General features: G+C 42.9%; 2 non-coding genes across 2 annotated transcripts; both read left to right on the plus strand.

The window, feature by feature from the left end:
- The first annotated feature begins 15062 nt into the window (after positions 1–15062).
- trnan-guu (transfer RNA asparagine (anticodon GUU)) lies at positions 15063–15136 on the plus strand. Its single transcript has one exon. It is a non-coding gene; the product is annotated as a tRNA-Asn (tRNA).
- A 1326-nt stretch (positions 15137–16462) lies between these two features.
- trnan-guu (transfer RNA asparagine (anticodon GUU)) lies at positions 16463–16536 on the plus strand. The gene has a single exon. It is a non-coding gene; the product is annotated as a tRNA-Asn (tRNA).
- The last annotated feature ends 2790 nt before the right edge of the window (positions 16537–19326 follow it).

The following is a 19326-nucleotide window of genomic DNA, read 5'->3' on the forward strand; positions in this document are numbered from 1 at the left end:
ACCTGCAGTTCTACCTGAATTTAAAGAAAAGCCAGCGTGTAAAATCTGTCAGCTGTTGTATTCTATTTGCTTCCAGCTTGACCTGGTTACATCTCACTTTGTTTGATTCTGATGGATTTGATAAACATCCATCAGTGGAAATGAGAAGCTGTCAGTGTGATTGCCTTCTTTTATGATTTTATTGCCTTCCTGTGATTTTATGTAGCTGTACAGCACTTTGAATTGCCTTGTGTACGAAGTGTGCTCTAGAAATAAAATTGCCTTGATTCAGTCAGAGACGAGCAGCTTTAGAGACAACTAAGCTGAATGAAATGTGGGGACCTGGAAGGAAGATCTTTCTCTCTTTTCACTTTGGATGTTTTCATCTGAAGGTTTTTGTACAGGCTGCAGGGATCATTTCTCCCTGTGGAGACCAGACTTCCAACACCTGCAGCAGTAGGTGGCTGAATGATGGAGTTTAACTTTCTGTATCTGCAACTCACAGCTGCTCTGTTTATTCACAGCTGAGAAATCATCTTCCTGGGGATGACCATAACCTTTATAAACATCACCGCTATCTTTATTAATATCAAGAATCAGTCTGAATGTTTCTGGTTCTTTCTTCTGGTACCAGAATACATCACCATTAATGACCAACTCTCCTGGTCAGTGTTAACTGGTCCTGAATCAGCTCTGCTGCCATGGCAACCAGCGCTGTAGAGACACAGACAGACAGATGAAGTGACAGTGTTTGCTCCAGGTGGAGTTTGTTGGCTCCTGATTGGCTGGAAACACTCACCTGAACACAGACAGCACAGAGCAGCGGCTGGGAGGAAAAGCATTTTGTGCTTCTCAGCTCCTCAGAGCTCCCATCAGCCCCTGCGGCCCACAGAGAAGTCCGCTGCTGCTGGGTGACAGCTCAGCTGAAGCTGCTGCGTGGTTTCATGGTCTTCATTTGAATCTGACGGCAGATGAAAAACAAATCGGGGTCACATGATGCAGAAAGCCTAAAAAACATTTGTGTTCCCACAAACACATTCAGCTTGGTGGTGAATTTAGTAACACACTCTGTTATCTGTTGTTTAACAGCTGGGATGAAAATGCACAACTACAAATCCACACAGCTCCTCAACTCTGATTGAACTCTACAACGTGTTCGACTTCATTCAATAATGGAGCTGAATTTCTATCGACTCGTTCTTTTCCCACTCTGTCTTTTGACATGATGGATTTAGTTTGTCATGATGTTCTTCATCGTGTTTCCATCATGCAAACAAAGTGCTGTCAGTGTTCAGCTCTCAGACAGTTCACCTTCAGTTCCACTGACACACTGATGCTGGGAATTCATTTTTATCAGTGCTGCAGTCTGTCCTTCACTCACATGGTGGGAACCTGAGACTTCCTCTGACTCCCAAACACAACTACATTGCTGTCACTGTGCTGCTCATTGGGCTGTGAATGTTGTCAGAGCAGCTTTTCAGCAGCAAGCTGCAGATGTGGCTGTTGTGCTGCTTCTGATTCACAGTCAGTGTGGACAATATGGAAAGTGGAGCTCAGGAGGAGCAGCTGAAGCTTCTGCTTCTTCCATCATTACTCAGAGAGATGACACTGGAATGACACTGAGATGCTTTGGTATTCAGAGCTTTTATTAATTCTTTAAGGGTGGCAGCTTCATGACACTTTCTCCAGTCTGACCCTCACTTGGAACACAATCAGACATACTGGGACATGTGGGAAAGGATCACAGTGTTCATACTGTACATATCTGAGAACATCCACAGGAAGCCACTTTATCATTTACATGTTGATTCTGTCTTTCAAAGTTAGATTTTTACAGGAATCCATGTTATACACTGTGTGCTGACACGTAGAAATAATCCCATTCTGCTTGTAAGCGGCTCTTAATAGAAACCAGCATGACTGCACTGTTATTACTGTATTATGTTGATGCATGAAAGCAGCTGAATGATTGTGCTGTAAACACTGAGAACAAGCTGCAGATGTGGCTGTTGTGTTACTTTTGCTTCACAGTCAGTGTAGACAACATACAAAACAGCTTCAAAGATACTTCCAGGTGAGGCGTGAAGAAAGCAGCTGTGAGCACCGTAACATACAATAAATACATTATTACTGACCTGGGGGGTATTCCACGAAAGTAGCTAAAGAAAGCCAGGCTATAGCTGGAAAGCGTCCCTTGAACTAGCGCCATCTCCCAATTAAGCCTCAAGTCGTTCCTCGAAGACATTTTAGCTGCAGCTCGGTGAGCTGAGTGAAGCTGACACCCCACCCACGTGAAAAATTCAAGCAAATAGATTGATCGGTTAGTGCTCCGTTTGTGCTGGTTTGTGCCGTTAAAATTTTCGTTTGTGCTGCTTTGGTTTCTGAGATATTAAAGATAATTTTTTAGGTCATCCAAAGGTCACCATCCCCCCCATCTTGCTCCAAAACAAACCAGAGTGGTCTACTTTTTTAGTGCTCCGTTTGTGCTGGTTTGTGCCGTTAAAACTGGCATTTGTGCTGCTTTCGTCTCTGAGATATTATGAATTATAATTTCGGCCGATGACGTCACCATCCCCCCATCTTGCTCCAAAACAAACCAGAGTGATCTACTTTTGTATCTGCTGTTGTAAAATGTGTGCCTTCTTATATTGTTTACACTTTATTCCTTAATAAAAATGATGAATTTTTGTTTTTCGTCTCATTTAAAGAATTTAAAGAATGTGCTTTAGATGGCAATGTCAAGTCACAAATACATTTAGCTTTTTCCACAGTAATTTAATATTATCCTCTCACAAATGGGGGAGAAAAAACACCAGCTGCAGCCCACATACACTTAGCCCTAAATCTGACATGGTCTGCGACTGCTATGATGTAATGTTTATAACTTGTGACCTTGTGTACCTGTCATTACTTGAAAATGTTAGTTTATAACTGTGCTTTTTTGAAGGTGGTCTTAATAATCCTATTCACATCGTTGACTTTTATTTTCGGCAGATTTTGCAACAAAAAAGGTTAAAAAACCTAAATTTACATCCTTAGAATTTTTCCAACCCAAAATTTGATTTTTGTATAAGGTAAGTAAACTAATAATGGTGAGGTTTTAGATAAAACACTGACTCACTGCTGCCACTACAATCCAGCCATCAATTAGCAGAGAGGGATGCATAGTTGTATGCCTTGCATATATATTTCTGTATATCCACAATTCAATTCAATTTGGAGAGAGGGCTAGCGCATTTTGTGGCCGTGGCCGCGGCCACGACCGGTCTTGACTCTCCAAGGCCGCGGCCACGACCAGCCATAACTTTCCGAGGCCGCGGTCATTACTGAGGGAGCAGCCATTAATGACGCTGAGACAGACGTTGCGAACAGGAGTCAGGAGATTACCTTTCACAGGTAGGATTCAACATTATTATTGGTTGTATTTTGTCAATAGAATATTATTGTACTGTATTTGTGTCTGCCGAAATCGTAGCCAGCAAACGTTAAACTAGGATATGTTTATAGCCGGTGTTATGCCGAGAAGTGCACCCCCTGCTGGTCGTACTTTGAGGAGAGTCTGTGATGGAATGATATGATATAACTACATCATAATTTGTTTGCCTGATTGAATTAACGGATGCGAATCTCAACAAGTCCAAATTTGTACATAAAATTAAAATAACCAAATTTCATAGTTTCAGGTTAATTTTTATATAATTTCATCTGGGCTATAATGAGTTGAGATTGTTAATAGAAAATGTATACCGTCTTTCGTGTTGACTACAAAAGTATTAGTCACGGCCCTTAGTTTTGAATATATGTCCAATGATATAACAATAGTTAGGAATAGGAATACTCTAAACTGTACAATTGTCGGATTATCATATTTGTACACGTATTATTAATTTACATGAAGAGATGTGAAAAAAAGATGCACGAATGAAACACCATTGTCAGCTCAATATTATTTTTTTGGATAAATGTAATAATCCACACATGAAACGGTTTACGCGCGCTCCCGTGAATGGGAATGCACTTCTCGGCATAACACCTCTGTTCACACGGCTATTAGGCCAACGGAAACTTCATAAATCATATATTCCATAACACAGGCTTAGATTACAACTAACACAAGAATGCTACTTTTGAAATAATGCAAATATTACTGTTATAACATTGACCATCATATTTCAGGTTTATTAATGACGTTTATTATGCCTGTATTATTCACATGTAATTCTTTGATCCTAACAAAAGTATTTACCTCATGTCTCATACCCACCCCACAGATTGTCCGACTGAGAGTTGGTGTTATTCCCTCCATCTTCGGCTTGCAGGTTCACCTACAAAGAGTAGGTGTATCATCATAAGGCTATTAGCATTCATAAATTGAAATATTGTCAATAACAGGGCAGGGTGAAATGCTTATCCCTGTGTATGTATGTGTGTGTGTGTATTTTTATATATTTTAATAATATGCTTCTTCATTTTAGCCAGAAAAGGGCAGGACAACATGTTCTTCCAGAAAAGATGAAGAGAGCCTGTCTGTGACCACTCAGGATGACAGCAAGTGCTAGTGTTTCTCAATCCCGGTCCTCAAGTACCACTGCCCTGCATGTTTTCGAGGTATTTTGGCATTTGCCGGTTACATCTCCAGGTGTTCACACAGCTGCCATTGAGTTGCCATGGCAACTGCTACTGTTTTACCTACAGTAAAGGTGTCAAAACCTTTATGTATTTGAATTAATTAATTAATTATTTTTCAGGTTGGAGGATGTTTGTGTTGTATGTGTATTTATTTGACGATTGCCTATGGTGCCCTACGAATGAATGAGTATGTATATATACACACTGCTTGAAGATCATTCAAGCTGTTGACCAAACAAATTTTCCAATCATGTACTACAAGCTTTGTATCATTGAAGAGGAATAAAGACACTATCCAGCTGTTAAGATTTTTATGTAACATCTTTATCAAATCTGTAATAAAGTATTTCACAAGGCCAAAACAATGTAAGAAAATATCTTTGATTTTTGCTTTTTTGGCTTCACAGCATAACTTTGTTATGACCATAGCATCAAGGTACAAGGTGCAATGTTTTTTAAATTGCCAATTGTGCATGAACCGCAGTCAAAACACATGCATTTCTTGTTCAGGGATCTCTCTGAGTTAACAGTCTAGAAAAATAGAAATACTATAATAAAATATAAAAAACACTGTACAAGAAGGTAGTTGTATATACACAAGTTTTAATATTTTGAATGGTATCAACCTAAAGCAAAACAAAATAAGCTAAAAGCCCTGAAAGAGGAGTGTTTTGCAGAGCTTCTGTCTCATGCTCCCTTTTATGCAGGTCAAGAGAGCTCAGTTTGCAAATGTGGTGGAGCCTTATTTTCAGAAACACAGACACAAACAATGACAACAAGTTGGAATAATGGTTGTTGATGCCAAACTTTGTCTCCTCAATGTGTTCCCCAAGCTGAAAAACATCCTCCGTTCTCCTCCCGGATGATGTACGTGACTGTCGCCGTCTTTCCAGCTTTGCTGAAGCTTGGCGAATCACCCACTCTGCAGCTCTCAGCACCTTCACTGTGCCACATGATGGAATCACTAGTACACCGTTGTTTTTCAGGGCTAGAAAGTGGTAGCTATCATGAAATGATGAAGGTACAGCATCTCTGACCAAGCTTGCATGGCACACACCACAGGACAGCTTTTGCAGAATCTGGAGGACTACAAACCCTGCGATGTAGTACAAAGCATTGTCCACAACATCCACCAGTATAAATATTGAGAAGTAGCTATTTAACATATTTAGAACGGTAATTTTTATGATGTTTAAAAAAGAAATACTCACATCATTAAGCTGAGTTAGTGAGTTTGAGGTTGAAGCTTCTGGGTCATCCTGAGTGGTCACAGACAGGCTCTCTTCAGCTTTTCTGGAAGAACATGTAGTCCTGCCCTTTTCTGGCTAAAAGGAAGAAGCATTATATTAAAATATATAAAAATATACACACACACAGGGATAAGTATTTCACCCTGCCCTGTTGTTGAGATTTGCATCCGTTAATTCAATCAGGCAAACAAATTATTATGTAGTTATATCATATCATTCCATCACAGACTCTCCTTAAAGTACGACCAGCAGGGGGTGCACTTCTCGGCATAACACCGGCTATAAACATATCCTAGTTTAACGTTTGCTGGCTACGATTTCGGCAGACACAAATATAGTACAATAAAATTCTATTGACAAAATACAACCAATAATAATGTTGAATCCTACCTGTGAAAGGTAATCTCCTGACTCCTGTTCGCAACGTCTGTCTCAGCGTCATTAATGGCTGCTCCCTTAGTAATGGCCAAAGTCATGGCTGGTCGTGGCCGCGGCCTCGGAAAGTCATGGCCGGTCGTGGCCGCGGCCAGAGAGTCATGGCTGGTCATGGCCGCAGCCTCGGAAAGTCATGGCTGGTCGTGGCCGCGGCCAGAGAGTCATGGCCGGTCGTGGCCGCGGCCTCGGAAAGTCATGGCTGGTCGTGGCCGCGGCCAGAGAGTCATGGCCGGTCGTGGCCGCGGCCTCGGAAAGTCGTGGCTGGTCGTGGCCGCGGTTGCGGCCACAAAATGCGCTCGGCCTTGCTGTCAATTTGAAGGCCAGACATTTTAAACATGTCGAAACAAAGATTCTGCAAGACTTCATCTTGCAGCCATGGATGTTTAAGCACATCAGTAGACCCCACAGATACTACATACGATAATTGCAATCCAGCATAATTGTCACACAAGCGAGAAGACTAATTTAAACTACTTTTGAGTTGTGATAGAATGCTGGAATATCAATGTTTTTTGGCTTGTGAGATTATGGCCCAATCCCAATTCACCCCTTGGCCCTACCCCTTACCCCTTCCCCTCCGTTTTGCGAGTTCACGTGAAGAGGTAGTGTTGTCCCAATACTCTTCCAAAGCCCTTCCCCTTAGCCCTACCCCTCCGTTGTAGCCCTTCAAACGGAGGGCTTCGGCCAGGCAGACTCCGTTTGAAGGGGTATGATATATTTCCCAGAGTACAACGCGACTACCGGGAGATCGCGAGTCTTTTTAATCGTTTTAGGTTGTGATAACTGGTGTATTGTGTGAGTTTAACATGGTGGCAATGTGTAGTTGTTTTCTGCTATAAACGCACATGGGAAAAGTCGCTATTTTACATGGAGTAATCGGTCAATGCATGTGAAGGTGCTGCGAAAGAGTTGTCGTTTTTTTATATCGTAACACGAGTATTTACAAGCAATGTAGTTGGTTAACCAAAGAGAAGTTCCTTTTGAGCGTCATTTCGCTACCTATTATCACAAGTATTCATATACGTGACTGATTCACAGGGACTCAAGCACAAACAGAGCCTGATCAGGTTTAGCGCCGAAAACGAAGATCTGTTTCTAAAGTCATCCCCATCCCCAAAAAGAAGTAGGAAGTCCAATCCCATAATGGATTACCTGATACAGGAGAGCCTGAAGGAGCAGAAGCGCCATGAGCAGAAAACGGAGCGCTTTTTAGCTCTGTTTGAGCGCATGATAGACAAACTTAACGGTGAGTTGATGCGCCATGTACCTATTGTACACACAGCCACCACTACTGCATTCTGAAACACCTTTTTAAATTTTTTACAATGGATGAAAGTGCATGCTGTAATGTCATGTCGTGTCTTGTTCCCCCAGAACATCACTGAGCCCATGCAGCACCTCTGATGCGCCCTCCGCTGTTCCTGCTCCGGTCATCTCGTTCTCGATGATTGCACTGTTGCTCGTTTATGTTCATATTGTTTATATTCATACTGTTTATTGTCCATATTTTCACCACACACTTTAAGCTGTTATTTCTGAAAATGAGCTGCCTTACCAGTCTGTAATGTGAGCCTAATAAAAGAAATTAAGGACAAAAGGTTTGCAAAGGTTTGAGCATGATTATCACATCAACATCATATGAACGACTGGAACGGATATTGGTATGAAGAGATTTATTATACAAGGGATAACAAAAAAATTGGGGTACACGTTGTGGTCCAATACTTTGTAGGATGGCCAGTCTGCTAGAAAGAAAAACATGGAAAGATCAGGCTTTCATCCTCCCAAACCAACACATTGATAGCACACACAATGCAGTGCATTTATTTATGTCATCAAATCTGAACCTGGTACAAAGAAAATCGCTTCAAAAACGCATGAGCTGCATGTTTATTCAAAACGAAACGAGGCGAGTAACAAAGGCTAAACGTTAGCTTATGCTTTCAGCTAGGTTAGCCAGGTTAGGATACTACTCCAATCAGCAAATCCAACTAGACAAGCAAATTGTTTCTATATTACACGATATCACAAATGTACAGTTAGAAGCACTTTCATATACACACACACACATCATATTCACACGCCGGCTCTGGAAGCTACCAGCTGCTCACTCACAAGCGTTATTTGCATGAATTTCTTATTCTACATACCGTAACAAGATCCAGCAATGCTCCCAGATGTCGAAGACGCCTTCGCCTGATGGCACTCCGTCGATTCGACGCAGATATTTCTAAAGATATCCGAATAGCCCAGGACAGCGCGAACACCACAGCACCGGTCATGCTTGTTTACTTCTGGCTAAAGCTGTCGCTTTTGGTTACGTAACAACTGACGGCGCAGACTTATCACGTTCGTGAGTGTGAAGTGCTGTCCCAATTCGAAGGGGTGACATTCCTACCCCTTCGCCTACCCCTCCGTTTGAAGGGGCGAGGGGTAGGGGCGAGGGGTAGGCGAAGGGGTAGAAAATAGAATTGGGATTGGGCCTAAAGCTGCTGTCGGCTGTGTCTAAAGTCGGAAAATTCGAACTGATACAACTTTCAGGTCCGAATCGCCCCCCAAACCCCTCCCCCTCTGCCTATTTAATATTCTACTTCCAGAATCCCATGACAGTTCAAGCTAATATGACTAAAAAAAAGTTGCCGACCGCAGCTTTAAGACAGTTCTTCAGGGTTGATATTTCTAGAGTTGATTGTGGAATCTCCCAGACACTCGTACAGTTTGGTGGTCCCAACCCAACTGCTCCAGTGACTACTGGCACGTCTGAGGCCTTGACTTTTACACAACTTCTCTATTTTCTCTTTGAGGCCTTTCTTTTTGGAATGTTGCAATTAAAAGTGTCCTGGTCTCACAATGCTTAAATGTCTCCTTAAACCATGAATAATTCAGAGTTGTATATTTTTGTAAACAGACCTCATAAACCATCAATGGCTCCGTAAACCACCATTCTGTTCTGAGCTCATAAACCTGTGAAATGTATGTATGTTCTGAATGTAAATTGGTATTTTTGAAGTGAGATTTGTCTTTTATAGGTAATATGAAAATTGTATAAAGGGAAAGGTGTGACCTCATAAACACCCCAAAAGTCAGATGATTTCATAAACAATAAATGACAGTGTGTGTGTGTGTGTGTGTGTTGAATTCAAGATATAGTTTGACGGTTGGAGTGGAGGAATGTTAACATGTCAACATGATCCGGCGTCAGACTTGCCCTTTTTTTGGTTACAATATGTCCAGCATCTGAAAAGAGACGTTCTGATGGAGTGGAGGTTGCAGGCACAGACAAGTAGGATTTGGCTAGAACTGCCAGGTTGGGGAACCTTCCTGCATTTTCCTTCCTCCATTGAAGTGGGCTAGTATCCCTTGGAATGCAATTCTCCCCAAAATACAAAAGAACCTCATTTCTCACAGATTCACCCTCACCACTGTCCTCCTGGCCAATATCCTCAGTGCTGCCCTCCCCCTCAGAGTCCGAGCCAAGCAGAATGTCCAGCAAAGAGGTGTTCTGTTGCTGGGGACTGGCCAAGTGCTCCTGCTCAATCGTTTCCAGTTGTTGCTTGGCTCTTTTGATATAAATTATCAGAGCCTGAATTTGTACTTGTACCTTCAAAGCATCCTCGGGTGACAGGAACTTCATCCTACGAAAGCGGGGGTCAAGGGCAGCAGCAATGATGGCCACATTTTGTCCATTCTCTTTGAAAGCAGACTCAGACTCCCACCTTGCCTTCATCTCTTGGTCTGCAGCAATCTGAAAAGAGTTCACAGAAGCAGACCCGTATGTGGTTTTCTTTGTAGACTTATGGAGACCCTTCAGCAGTGGAGGTAAAACAGATATTGTGACATAGGACTCTCCACTGAGAAAAACAGTGGCCTGTTCGAAAGGCTTGAGGACCTGCTCCAGTTCCTCTAGTAAGATCCACTGATCATTCCTCAAATCCATGTATTGCTTCCCACGCTGTGTAACGTCTGGGTCAGAAAGTGTTGCGACCACCGGCCACCGTTGTTCCAAAAGGCGACTCACCATGTAGCATGAGCTGTTCCATCTTACAGACACATCCTGGAGCAGGGTATGCTCAGCTGTACCCCGCTGTTTTTGTTTCTGTTTCAGCTTGCTGCTAGCCGGCTCACTTTTCTTGAAATGCTTAACAAGAGACCGTGCAGCCCCGAGTGTCCTGTCGATCATGGGGTTGTTCTTCAAGGCATGATTTACCACCAACTGAAGCGTATGGCCGGCACAACGATGTGGTGCTACCCCATGTTTCTCCTCTAGGATGCGAAGAGCTGCAACAACATTTGCTGCGTTATCATGTACAATCGCCAGTACATCATCTCGAAGGGAGAAATCAAATTTATCTGCCACCATCTCAACCCAAGAGGCAATATTTTCAGCAGTGTGGCGCTCCTCAAGCGGCATTGTAGTTAAGCTAAACGAGGTCAGCTCCTAATTTTCATTAATGAAATGACAGGTGACACCTAAATATGCCTCAGTAGGCAGACTGGTCCAAGCATCAGTTGTTAGGGATAGTTTGGAAATGCTTTTTTTTAGTTCACTTTTCACTTTGTCCATGGTAACCATATACTTCTTCTCCATTAAGTCAGTGAAGTGGCGCCTGGATGGAAGGGTGTATCCTGAGTGGAAAGTGTTTATCATTTCACGGAAGCCTTCACCTTCAACAATCGCAAGGGGCCTCATGTCCTTCACAATCATAGAGACGATCCTGTTTGTGTACACACTAGCCTCCTGAGGTGTGCAAGGTGCCTGGTTCTTTTTATGAAAAAAGTCCGCCACACTGCTTTGCTTGGTCCTGTAAAGGCAAAAAACATAAAGTACATGAATATTCACAGCAGCAAATAAATAGCATCGTCCACATCATTGCTGTTTTTATGATACATTTAGCTAACAGTAGGCTATACTACAGCCATCTCAGAGGCTCAACTTAAAAAATGATTTATGTAATTTAAATTGTCAACTTCTAATGCGTGTTTACTGCTTGGATCTGGTTGCTACTAGATCGTGGAATTTAGACAGTCAACAGGTAGACTAGAACTACATAATGGCAGAGTATAAAATCCACCGTCCGGTGTTAGCAAATAGATAACACAGAAGAAACATGTCGGGACTGGTAGCGCTAACAGCTTTAAACTAAGCAAACATGGGACCTGTTCTAGTCATAATTAAAAGACGTAAATTTTACGCCGGGAATATAACTAGACAACAACTCAACAGTCTAAAGTAGCATTTATTCAGAGAGGATCTTGAAATTAACAGAACTTACGGTGTTTTGCTGCCATCCTGACGAGCTCCAGGGTGCTTTTGTTTTAAGTATTCGTGCATCGCTGATGTACTGCTGTGGTACGCCAAATTAAATTTGCATAGACTGCAAACAACCACATTGTTAGCAGCATTAAGGGTGAAAAATTCCCAGACTTTGGAAGACCGTGTGCGTGATTTTTTAGCTATATGCTCTTCAGTGCTCCAACTACTGCTTGCCGCCGCCATCGTTATGAATTCTTCTTCTTCCGTTTTAAACTAAGGCGTCTACACCGATTGGCGACTCTGGTGCATATTTGCTGCCACCACTGGACTGGAGTGAGAGTTCATCTAGTAGGTCGTTTGGAACGGGGACTTCAACCAAAAAAAATAAAAATTAGCGACGCATAAAACGCAAATTATTCATGTCGACGAATTTATGACGTCGAATAAGTCGAATACGTCGACTATTTGACCCAGCTCTAGTGCCAAAGCATGCTGAGCTGTTTGATGAGAGATATTACAATTGTATTGTAACTGGTAATCTTTCTGTATAGAACCTCCTACTTTTCGGTTCAAGTTTGACATAGATTTAGTCAGCAGTCAAATGTTCACTCAAGTCTCATCACGCAAAAATACAGAACTCTTGCATCTACCGCCATGAGGGGGCAGTCAAGCTCGAAGCCACGCTCACTCCCAACAAAAGCCAGGCAGAGTGTCTGTGGCGCTAGTGTTTAGCGTGTGTGCCTGTTAACCGAAAGGTTGGTGGTTCAAGCCCACCCAGCAACAATTTTTTATACCAAAAAATCCACTGGCCAGCAACCAGTTGTATGTTTGGTAGCAAATCAAAAGATTCACGGGGTAACTTGTCCCATTGAACCCACAAGTTATCCTTTAAGTCATTTGGATGATATGCTTGCAAAATTCAAAAAGGCTGAGAGACCAAATGAGGGCAGTTGGGAAAAAATTTTACATTAAATCTCTTTCTTTAAAGCTGCAGTCGGCAGGTATTCAAAATTAAGAGTCTAAAGTCGGAAAATTCGAACTGATACAACTTTCAGGTTCCTCCCCGAACCTCTAACAAGCTCCGAATCGCCCCCCTCTGTGGACGTGGTTGTGCACGTAAGTTCACACCAGTGTGAGCGCACACAAGCTGTGTGCAGACTCACGCTCAGCAGCGTGTGCACAAGCTGTGATTGACAGGTAGGATTCCTCCACCCTAACTTGATTGGTTAAAAACAGTCGGGAGCGCTCGGTTTTTGCAAGCATGGTTACAGGCTTCAGAGGAAGGTACAGATTTCGTTATTTTTCCTAAACAGACTATTTAATATTCTACTTCCAGAATCCCATGACAGTTCAAGCTAATATGACTAAAAAAAAGTTGCAGACCGCAGCTTTAACAAGTCAGAGCAGGAAGTTATTGACTACTTGTTTTGTGCTACTTTACTTGTTACCTACACAGCAGATATCAACCTTATGACAAACATAAATAAATGGAACACATACTCTAATGAAGGGATGAGAGGTGGTAATGATCGAGGCCACGCCCACAGACAGCTACAGCAAGTCTCTGTGGCGCGATTGGGCAGTGCGTTCGGCTGTTAACCGAAAGGTTGGTGGTTCAAGCCGACCCAGGGACGAGTGTGTGTACCAACAAATCCACTGGTCAGCAACCAGTTGTAGGTTTGGTAGCAAATCGATACCTGTAATGGGTAACTTGTCCCACTGAATCCACAAGTTATCCTTTAAGTCATTTGGTTGACAAGAGTTAAGGTGCCAAGGTATTCTGAGCTGTTTGATGAGAGATATTACAATTGTATTGTAACTGGTAATCTTGCTGTATAGCACCTCCTACTTTTTGGTTCAAGTTTGACATAGATAAGCAGCAGTTCACTCGAGTCTCATCACGTAAAAATACAGAACGCTTGCATCTACCGCCATGAGGGAGCAGTCAAGCTCGAAGCCACACCCACTGCCAACAAAAGCCAGGCGGAGTCTCTGTGGCGCAATCGGTTAGTGCGTTTGGCTGTTAACAGAGAGGTTAGTGGTTCAAGCCCACCCAGGGACGTTCTGGCTTATGCGTATTAAGGGAGTTAAAGCAAACATTCTGCCACCAAAAAGCTCTCCTTACGCATTATACACGCTCCTTGGCAAAATATTTCTCAAAGGGTTAACTGTTAAGTGCAGTGTAATACATGACTCAACTAGCCTGGCTGACGCGTCCACATCTCGATGAGATGGTGGTCTGGGAAGTAGGTGTGCGTTTTCTCGTATTTGAGGCGTGGTTTACGAATGCCTAGAGCCGTTTATTGGGCGCTACGAATGTCTATCAAATGACGTCAGGTTCTTCACATGCTGCTTTGCGCGCGATTCATAGCCAATTGTATCACTTATACCAGATGACGACAGAAATTCGACGAGGAAGAAGAAAAAAAATGGAAAATAAAAGTAAACTTGCGCTCTAAGCTACTTAAATTTAACAAAGTAGGCCTATATGCTATATTCTACATGAATTTTTATGTTGTAGAGTTGTGAATTTATTTTAATAATGGAGAAATTGAGCAGCCTTGCTTTGTTGTCTACAGTAGTAGATCAACCCTCATCTTACTTTGAAGCTCCGGGCTCCCAGAAGTGACATCAACGCAGCTTTAGCAGCAGAAAAGCTATCAGGCTTGTGTTGATGATAATAATAAACTCCTGGACTATGTACAAACTTCCAAATGCATCGTTTTGTGAGTACAGACCATATTTGTACAACTGTAGAAGTTTGGTGTCATGACATGTGATTCTAGTGTGGTAATTTTGGAGATACTGCCAGGGTCAGTTAGCGCTTGTACTAAGCTTTTCGGCATAACTCAGTAACTCAGCTGATGTTCAGCCAATATCGGAAAAACTTCGGGTGGGCTACTTGGCTGGATGTCACGGTTCAAATGACCCCAGGGTGAATCTACTCCGAAACACTTTCTAAGGCTGCATCGAACGGTAACGTTGTGTCCGCTGTCATGTTGGATTAACACTCTACAAGCTTCGGTGTAGCGTATAGACGTCATCGTCTTGCTGCCCCCCCCCGTTCTGTGATTGGTTCCCAAACTCTAGCAAAAATAAGGGCGGTGGTTTCCAGGCTGACTTTGCAGTGAGAATGAAATCGAGCGCAAAGCAGCATGGGAATTCCCAGGCTATGACTCAACCTGGAGGCTCCTCTGTCTTTTGTCAAAATTGCACGAGCAAAGTTAAAAAGGAACCTTTTTGTCATATTGCTATGAAAGTCACACACAAACAAGAAAAAATTCAAAAAGGCTGAGAGACCAAATGAGGGCACTTGGGAAACAATTTGACATTAAATCACTTTCTTTAACAAGTCAGACCAGGAAGTTATTGACTACTTGTTGTGTGCTACTCTACTTGTTACCTACACAGCAGATATCAACCTTATGACAAACATTAATAAATCGAACACATACTCTAATGAAGGGATGAGAGGTCGTAATGATCGAGGCCACGCCCGCAGACAACTACAGCAAGTCTCTGTGGCGCAATCGGCCAGCGCCTTCGGCTGTTAACCGAAAGGTTGGTGGTTCGAGCCCACCCAGGGACGAGTTTGTGTACCAACAAATCTACCGGTCAGCAACCAGTTGTAGGTTTGGTAGAAAATCGATAGCTGTAATGGGTGACTTGTCCCACTGAACTCACAAGTTATCCTTTAAGTCATTTGGTTGACAAGAGTTAAGGTGCCAAAGCATGCTGAGCTGTTTGATGAGAGATATTACAATTGTATTGTAACTGGTAATCTTGATGTATAGCATCTCCTACTTTTCGGTTCAAGTTTGACATAGATCAGCAGCAGTTCACTCGAGTCTCATCACATAAAAATACAGAACGCTTGCATCTACCGCCATGAGGGGGCAGTCAAGCTCGAAGCCACGCCCACTGCCAACGAAAGCTAGGCAGAGTCTCTGTGGCGCAATAGGTTAGCGAGTTTGGCTGTTAACCGAAAGGTTGGCGGTTTGAGCCCACCCAAGGAGGAGTGTGTGTACCAACAAATCTACCAGTCAACAACCAGTTGTAGGTATGGTAGCAAATTGATAGCTGTAATGGTTATCTTGTCCCTCTGAACCCACAAGTTATCCTTTAAGTCATTTGGTTGACAAGAGTTAAGGTGCCAAAGCATTCTGAGCTTTTTGATGAGAGATATTACAATTGTATTGTAACTGGTAATCTTGCTCTATAGCACCTCCTACTTTTCGGTTCAAGTTTGACATAGATAAGCAGCAGTTCACTTGAGTCTCATCACGCAAAAATACAGAACGCTTGCATCTACCGCCATGAGGGGGCAGTCAAGCTCGAAGCCACGCCCACTGCCAACAAAAGCCAGGCAGAGTCTCTGTGGCGCAATTGCTTAGCGCGTTCGGTTGTTAACCGAAAGGTTGGTGGTTCAAGCCCACCCAGGGGTGTTCTGACACATGCGTATTACGTGAGTTAAAGTAAACATTCTGCTGCCAAAATGCTCTTCTTACGCATTATACACGCTCCTTGGCAAAATATTTCTCCAAGGGTGACCTGTTAAGTGCAGTGTAATTCATGACTCAACCTGGAGGCTCCTCTGTCTTTTGTCAAAATTGCACAAGCAAAGTGAAAAAACAACCTTTTTGTCATATTGCTATGAAAGTCACACACAAACAAGAAAAAAATCAAAAAGGCTGAGAGACCAAATGAGGGCACTTGGGAAACAATTTGACATTAAATCTCTTTCTTTAACAAGTCAGACCAGGAAGTTATTGACTACTTGTTGTATGCTACTTTACTTGTTACCTACACAGCAGATATCAACCTTATGACAAACATAAATAAATCGAACACATACTCTGATGAAGGGATGAGAGGTGGTAATGATCGAGGCCACGCCCACAGACAACTACAACAAGTCTCTGTGGCGCAATCGGCCAGCGCGTTCGGCTGTTAACCGAAAGGTTGGTGGTTCGAGCCCACCCAGGGATGAGTGTGTGTACCAACAAATTTACCGGTCAGCAACCAGGGGGGTATTCCTCAAAAGTAGCTAAAGAAAGCCAGGCTATAGCTAGAAATCATCGCTTGAACTAGCACCATCTCCCAATTAAGCCTCAAGTTGCTCCACAAAGACATTTCAGCTCTCCTGTTTGTGTTATAATGTGTTTACATAAAGCATGCTGAATTATCTCTGTATGAGATGTACAGCACAAATATACTAGCCCTGCTCACTTTATTAATAACCCAATAATCGACACGCATCATCATACTTTGTGACTATATTATCGTGAGTGTGTGACCCACAAATTATTTTTTCACTGTTACATCTCAACAGGAGCTATCTTAACAGCCAAAAGCGTACCTGGCAGCAGGTGAAGGTAAAGTACAGAAAAATATTTCAGAGTGGTAAGTAGCCTTTGAAGAAATGTGTTTGTCCAATAAAGAGAGCAGCAAACTAGATATGGAACACAAGAAACTGAAAATAAAAGAGTTCAAGAAACTGGAGAGGGATGTTAGTATAAATTCAGATAAAGGAGAATTTCGTGTTGTTAACTGTATTTAATTCTGTTTTCTCTCCACAGCTTGAGAAACATCCATCCATCCATCCATCCATTATCTATACCGCTGAATCCGTCGATCGGGTCGCGGGCGGGCTGGAGCCTATCCCAGCAGTCAATGGGCGAGAGGCGGGGTACACCCTGGACAGGCCGCCAGTCCATCGCAGGGCCACATAGAGACAAACGAGACAAACAACCATGCACGCTCACACTCACTCCTAAGGACAATTTAGAGATGCCAATCAACCTAACCTGGAACCTTCTTGCTGTGAGGCGACGGTGCTAACCACCACACCACCGTGCAGCCCCGCTTGAGAAACATGTAATAATAATTAAACAATTCAACACAACTTGAACTCAAACTTGTCATTATTGTACGATTCATGCGAAATGTTAGAAATGTGTTTTTTACATTTATATTCACAGTGGGGTGCAATGAGCTAAACGTGTGGAAGGTTATGAATCATCTCTGTCCATTTAGCCTTCTTACACCTGCTCTGACTTAAACTGCTACTGTGTCAATGCTAAATTATGAAAAGAAGTTCTAACTCAAAGGTCACAACAATAAGGATCAATGGAAATATGTGTCCCTGTACAGGTCCCTCACTGTGTCAGGAGAAACTGAGTCCTTTCAGGCACTAGAACCTGCAGGGACTCAGACTTCAGCCTGAAAAGTTGTCCACAAGACAAAATGTATAAAATATGAAGTATACTATTAATTTAAGATGGCTCTGTCAGAAGTCCGCCATGGTGCTTGAGAATTTTAAGCAATGAACCTGTATTTAATTTGGCCAAAGGTCATTTCTATCCGTGCCCTTGTTGTAGCATGTGCATGTGCATGTGAATGTGCATGTGCATGTGCATGTGCATGTGTATGTGCATGTGCATGTGCATGTGCATGTGCATGTGCATGTGCATGTGCATGTGCATGTGCCCTTGTTCCTGGATCAGGATATAGCGTGAGGAGGTACGGCCAACAGAAGTTGCATCCAGCACTTAAAGTCAAAGTTCAGCTCTGTTACCACCATCACAGCGTCCTCAGTGGTGCCTCTTTGAATGATCACAAACCTCCTGAAATGCACAATATGAGTAAAAAACATTCAAACTTGTGCAAGAGCATTACATTGACCTTTCTTTGGGCTCATGTCATTTCTGTATTCCCCGTTTGCTCAAGTATGATCATTCACTTTAAAACAAAAGAAGGAAAATCTGAATAACAACCCATGGCCTCTGGCCCTCTCTGGCTTTCATTACTCATCCAGTGACATCACTCCCTGGCCAATCAGTGGCCTGCAGTCTGTAGACGTCACATTTTCGGCTGGACTCAACTCAAATCCCTGCCGTGTAGGTGCTAAAAATGTAGCTGCTACCAGCTGTTACTACCTCATGAAAAACCCTAAAACCCGAGTCGAATTTAGTCAAGTGGAGTAGGGTTTTGCATTTTGGTTCACGTTTGTCATATTTTACAAAGTCAGGGATGTAATGGTGTCAAGATCGCCGAGCGGTCTAAGGCGCCAGACTCAAGGCTTCATTCCTTCCTTGGGACAGGGACTTCTGATCTCCAAAAGGAGGCGTGGGTCATATCCCACTCCTGACACTAATTTATTGCTTAAATCTTACTTTCTTATTAGAAGATCGTGAAGAAAGCCATGTCAGGCCATGGTGAAAAAGGGCATTTATCTCTGAAGATGGGCCTTCAATTCCTCCCATTAACATACACAATTCTGATGTGCGATGAGGCAGTTCTCCTGCTACATTAAGCTCTTTTCCACTCGTACTTCCTCACAACCACCTCAATGTGGGTGGGGTCGTTATAGCAAGGAGGTCCAAAAGTCCTGTGATGTCACTTTTAATGGACACAAACATGACACAACAATTTAGGACATCAAGGCGAACGTATACCTGCTACTTGGTTTGTGTCTTTGCGTCTAGCAATCCACCTCGTTGACGATCACAGAATACATCAAATCCAACTGTTGCTGTTGCCGGGTTCTTGTTAAGGAGTGGCTTTCATGACTCATCCAGTGACATCACTCCCTGGCCAATCAGTTGCCTGCAGTCTGTAAATGTCACATTTTCGGCTGGACTCAACTCGACCCCGACCGAGTAGGTGCTAAAAATGTTCCACCTTGTGCCAGGTGGTATTACCTCTTGGAAAACCCTAACAGCTGAGTGGGATCCAGTCGAGTGGAATAGGTAGAGGTTGAAAAGGGAAGAATGTGTT

This window comes from Odontesthes bonariensis, chromosome 8 (assembly GCF_027942865.1).
Source record: "Odontesthes bonariensis isolate fOdoBon6 chromosome 8, fOdoBon6.hap1, whole genome shotgun sequence".
In the NCBI taxonomy this organism is placed as follows: Eukaryota; Metazoa; Chordata; class Actinopteri; order Atheriniformes; family Atherinopsidae; genus Odontesthes; species Odontesthes bonariensis.